The sequence below is a fragment of the Talpa europaea genome (assembly GCF_964194135.1).
Source record: "Talpa europaea genome assembly, chromosome: 12".
Lineage (NCBI taxonomy): Eukaryota > Metazoa > Chordata > Mammalia > Eulipotyphla > Talpidae > Talpa > Talpa europaea.
This window is the reverse complement of record NC_140079.1, coordinates 77,466,899-77,473,068: the sequence shown is the minus strand read 5'-3', so window position 1 is coordinate 77,473,068 and position 6,170 is coordinate 77,466,899.

The following is a 6,170-nucleotide window of genomic DNA, read 5'->3' as shown; positions in this document are numbered from 1 at the left end:
TAATAAACACAAAATGAACATAAATATATAGCTCTTTATATTTTCACAAACTAAACACAACCATCCCATTAGCACCCAGGTCAAGAACAACAGTACTTGCCTCTCCACCCTCTTTACCTGCCCTGCCAGTTACTACCTTTATTCTCAGAAAAACCACTATTTTGATTTCTGACAACTTAGATAGCTTTATCCTTTGGTAGTGTCTTATCTTAATAAACTATAGGTAATAGAACCACAAACATGTATCTTGTGTCTCTTTTCTCTCACCATTATTTGTGAGACCCATCCAAGAAGTTGTGAGCAATTGTAAGTGATTCCTTTTTTTAACCATTCGAACAGCGAGATTTTTATAATGATGAGCAAAAGAATAATTTAATTTTTATCATTTATTGACCCCCAGTGGCTAATATTCTTAAGGCATATATGCACTTGCATATCCGAAAGCTACCATTTTCTTGATTGTACAAAGGCTTCTGTTTGTAGAGTCATTAGGATAGACATTTGGATGTTCTCAATTCTTCTATATTGGTTAGAGTATAGGGGGGACCAGCCACAATGTCCATCGTGGAGGTGCCCAACAGAGACCCAATTTATCCTGGGTCTGGTCTTCTGGAAAGCACTCATTTTATAGTAAGGAGGAGGAGAAGGAGAGCCGGGGCTCTCTGGCAAGGTCTCCATCATCAACCACCTGTTCTGTGCTTTGGGCCTTCAATTACACAGTCTGATTCTTCCCTTTCAGTTGCTCTCTAAAAAAGTTACGGGGCAGATGGCAGGATGTGGCTTTGGGAGAGTAAGTGGCCTATTCAGCTTATACATTGGTAGTGGGGTTTAACTCTTCTCACTTTCTCTCCTTGTCTCTCAGCGATTCCTCTGAGCACCCCACATAACAGTAAACCCAGGAACTCTGAGTAGGAAGCTTGAATATTCCACAGAGCAATGATCTGATAAACCAATGGATGTGGCAAGGGTCTGGGTAAAACTAGCTGCTCTTGTCTGCACAGCCTCATAGTTGCCACCTTTGAGCTAGCCAGCAGGTGATGAGCTGGTGAGGCCCTCCCTCCTCTCATCTCTCTGGCAGGGGAGCAGGTGGCCAAGGTGATCTGGACTTGAAGGTGAGGAATGGAACAAAGCAGCAGCAGGGCCAATTTTTATGACAACTTGGAACCAGACAAAGCCAAAGTAAAAAAGAGAAATTAGTTCTTCCTCCCAATTAGGGGCACTGGGGAAGAGCACAGGGTTGGCTCTACAATCTTCAAGACCTAAATAGTTTCTTGGTGATCATTCTCCAATTGTGTCTTTTGGGTTTTCATATAAACTTGATTTCCTTTGTCCAGTCTGGGTAAGCGTCTTCTGAGGGCTGCTTCTGTTTCCAATCTCCTACTTCTAATGCATCTGCCCTTTTAGCCCCTGGAGAAAGCCAGTCTCTCCTGCTTTCCTCTGCAGTCCTTGTGGGCACTGTTTGGCCCATGCCTTTAGACTGGCCTCCAGCGGCCTCCGTGATCACCTCCATAGCATCCCTATCTGCCGATGACCCCTTCTCATGTTCTCTGCGCCAATGACACAGAACTCCATTTCTCCCAAGTGCTGTGCACACAGCTCTTAATACCAAGTTCTGTGACTCCCACATGCCCGCTCCTTCCCCCTTGAAAGGTTCAACTCAGTCCTCATTCTTCCTGGAGGCATTTTCTACTCCCCACTGGGGTTCCCCCATTCTGTGCCTTGCCATGCCTGTGCTACCTTCTGTCCAGTTCTCATGCACAATGTCCATCTACCCTCAGCTAGATCCCCCCTCTGGATTATATGCTACTTAATCCTGGGCTCTGAGCAGTGTTAGGAGACAAGCTCAGCAAGTGATTTTTGGCCTAAACAGCACAAAACCCACCATGCTGACTTGATGTGGCCAGAGAGAAGAACTCAGACCAACAGAATGAACCGCTGTGCTCCCAGAGATCCTTGTGGGCAAAACCCACACAACCTGGAGGTGTCTCCACACCAGGCTTCAAAGCTTGTCATGTGGGCATGTGAGTCCTGCAACTATGGGGGATTCTTCTTTCCCTCTGGGGTTCATGGGCTCATTCCCTGTAAATGAATTTTATGTCCAATACCCATCAAGGGGAGCAGAGCCCAAGGAGAGGGAGGGAAAGATGTGCTGTTCAAGTTGGTTAAATAGCCGACAGCTGCTCTGACTTAATTGGCTTTTATTCTATTTGATCTAGGATAAAGAGGATTTTTGAGAGTCCGTTTTCTCCTTCTTAAGTGTTCTTGCTGAAAAAAATTAAAAAAAAAAAAAATAACAAGCACATCCTCACGTCTGCTCAGTTCGCAGGTCCTTGCTAGCCAGGCCGGGTCCACATGGGGGCAGTAGCACACCACCAACCCGCTCGGGAGCACCCCCGGGAGCTGAATTGCGAATCTGGAGCGGTCACCGGGAATTTTAACTGTAGTTAGATATTTTCCATTTCATATACATTGGTGAGAGATATCACTTAAGACAATGCTGGAAATAAATTAGGCAGGGAACCACATAAAGAGGTTTGCATTTGCCTTTCTGCCGTCGTCTGTGGGTCTTTTACATTGAATGTCTTCAGGCTGGATCATACACACCCCCCAGTTGGTGTCTGATTGTGCCGTAAGGCTGTTCCCCTCAATTTGAGAGTGTCCCTGGGAATTCCAGGTCAACGCGGAAAATCCCTCTGTGTCAATTAATGGCTTTTGAGTGTTTAGAATGTAGCAGGCTCTGTCCTATGGATGGTTACATGTGTCACTCAGTTTAACACTGGGGAAAATTCACATCATTTTTCTACACACCCCATGAAGAAGAATCAGGCTCAGAGGGATTAAGCACGTGGCCCCAGGCCATACAGCTCAAGGGCATAGTGGAACTTCAATGTATGTTCTATAAAGGTAGGGGGGATGCTTGTCGGTTCACCAATGTCTCCCTAACACTCAGGGCAGTGGCTGACACTTGAATATTTGTGGAATGAGTCAGTGGTAGAACTGCTGTTTCCCTCCAAGTGCAACTCTGTCCCGGGCTGAGCTCTGCAAAGGGGCTCCGCTGCCCCTCAAGTTCTCAGGGAAAGCTCCACTCCAATCCTCTCCTTGGATTGGAGAGGAAAGTCCCTCCCTTTAGGAATCTGCAGACCTGCACTCCAGTGTAGAAGGCTGGGGAAAGATCACACCTCTTAAAAAGCGATTTATTGTCAAACAAATTCACTGTGAGGCAAAAGAATGAAAACAGCACAGCATGGATTTGGAGCTTCAGCTTTCACCCTATGTAAACTGTGTGGACCCTGGAGATAAGGAGCTGTTTGTTACCTGCAGTGGAGGGTGGTGTTTTGATTCCAATCTTCCTAAGCAGTGGGAACATTCTGGGATGGGCAGGCAAGGATAAACCCCAGGGGACATGCCTATGTGGGGCAGAGGTCCAGATCAGGGAGTCATGGAGGAACACATGTTCTACTTGGAACTGGGGTCTCTCCCCTCAACCCCCAGTTCACACAGCCCATTCCATCCGGCCTGCCTCTTTGCCCTGTGCTGGGATACGACATCTTGGTGAAGGAGGGCAGAGTTGCTGGGTAGCTCAGAGAGATGCAGGGGCAGAGTCTGAGCGGCTGGGACGCTTGCTTAGCTCCATTTTGCAGAATGAGATGGGGGCTTCAGAGTCCCGGATAATCCAAGGCCATCTCAGAAAGAGAGGGCTGCAGACCAGTTAGCAACTGGGAGATTGTTGCACAATTAATAGTTTGTCAGTCCAACCCGTGTGTTATTGCCCCCATCTACCGAGAGTTTTCCCACAGTACAGGTACTGTGACCTTTGGCAGGAGATAGGACCATGTGCTTGATCTGGGCATGGTAGGGGCTGTGCAGGCTGTGCCACTCCACAGGCAGGCATGGGAAGGATAGGACCCCATGAGGAGACCCCGTGAAAGTGGATTTATGAGGGGCCCCCAGAATAAAGGAGAAAGGAAAGAATCCTGCATTCCTTGTGCAGGAAGGAAGAGGGCTTAGGGCCCCAGCGCAAGCTGGGGGATGGGCTGTGTTTGGCTTTTGCTTTTCTGATGGGCATGAGCCATGGTGGCCCAAGGTGGGCTCGTCGTGTCTGGGCTTCTGTCAAGAGATGAGGCTGGAGCTCTACAGAGATGCAGGCTTCTATGTCTCTTGGTCGGTGAAACTTGGTTTCTGAGCAGTTACTTCTGTTGGAAAGAAAAGGACACTTATTCAAGTTTCTTCAAAAGTGGGATGTGGAGGAGGTGTTGGTGTGAGCCGTGGGGTTGTTCTTGGTCCTGGAGCAGAGCAGGGGAGGATGATGCTCCCTCTGCCTTTCTGCTCCTGTCTGTTGCTTCAGGCTGTGGCAACTCACAGTCTTTGATGCCCTAGCATTTGCTACATGTGAGGCTGGGTTCTCTGGGTCCTGATTCGGCTTCATGCCATCTTTCACTTTTGCAGCGCTCATTGGTTCGGCCTCTCAGTGCGGTTCCCAAGAGTGGGAGTCTGATTGCCAGTTTATTGTTGGCTCTCAGACCCTAACTTGGGTCACTTGGATTGGCAACGCTGAGTTGCTCAGGTGCCTCTTCAGATCTCATCAGCAGTATGGGGAGGAGAAAGGGTTATTATAAGTTTCTTTCTCAGTTCATCTTTGCGCGTTAGGCTTCCTCCTCCAGGCGGTTTCAACTCATGGTCTCAGCTTGGCAAACTTGCGCTGCCTCTGGGGAGCAGTGTGGCAGCCCAGACCTCCTGCTGAAGGCGGTGAAAACAATCTTCAGCCTAAGCTTAGAATGTACTTCTGAAATGACCGTAGGTAACCTGGCACTGGCTGATCCTGAAAGTGATATCATGTGAAGATTTTATCTGGAACTATGTTAAAAAGAGAAACAGCAAGTTTCATCCTTTTGTCCAGTTCTCCTCTGGAGCAGAAAGTATAGAAATGTGCCACCTATGCAAAGCTAGTCTTTCCCAGCAATGAGCTATTGTTGGTTATAGATGGACACAAGAGGGTTACTCAATGGAAGCAATGCTGTTAATAAAGGGGGACATCATGGCTGCCTGAGTGCCCCTCCCCCTGTGGTCAGTCTTGGACTCCAGTGTGCTGTCCACTCATACTCACATTCATGAACTGCCCATCTTAACCAAGGTATCTCCCTATGCCTTGTTGCCCAGCCTGCAAGCCTCACACTCAGGTTCACGTTATTTCACAGTCTCATTGCCCATAGCACCATGGTAATTCCAAGTTTTGTTGATTCCTCTGTGATGGCTAATTTTATGTGTCTACTTGATTGGGCCATGGGGTATCCAGATACTTGGTCAAATATTATTTGATGTGTGTCTGTGAGGGCATTTCTGGATGATATTAACATGTGAATTGAATGAAACAGATGGCCCTCCCCAGTGTGGGCGGGCTCCGCCAATCTGTTGAGGGCCTAAATAGAATGAAAGGGCTGTTTCTCCCACGACTAAGAGGGAACTCCTCCTGCTTGATTACTTGAGTTGAGACATTGGTCTTTTCCTGCTTTTGGACTTGAACTAACCATCAATCAGCTCCTCTTGGATTTTGAGTCTGCAGGCTTTTGGACTGGAAAGCACACCATCAGCAATCTTGGTTCTCAGACATTTGACTCAACTGGAACCACACCACTGATTCTCTTGGGCCAACTACAGAACTTGGGATTTCTCAACTTCCATAATCACGTGAGCAAGTTCCTTCAATTCCCTATAATAAGTTTTTTTGTGTGTACTTTCAGTACGAATGCATCTGCTTGGAAATGTTTTTTGAGTCTGTGCTTTCCATCCTTGTCACACACCCATGGACCTCATTTGAGCCAAGTTGTTTTTGACTCTGGGGTGAAAAGCTCAGCACTCCCTCCGCTGTCCTCTCTGCTAGTCCTTGGTTCCTGAAGTGACTGAAGAGGTTTTGGCTTCATAAAAGACAGTTTGAAGTTACTGGTCTACAATGTCAAGGGTAACTCTTTAGCTTGCCTTCAAGTCAAGCAGGATGTGACCCCTAGCATACCAGCCATGCACGCAACATATCAGGTGGACAAATTTTAAACACATCGTGTTCTATCCCTTTGAACCTGTTATTTTCTCTACCTTTTAAGCCCCTCCTGTACCCACACCATGTTGCAACTGGCATGCTCTTTCCCCTCCTTCAAGATGAACTCAAATGTCACCTC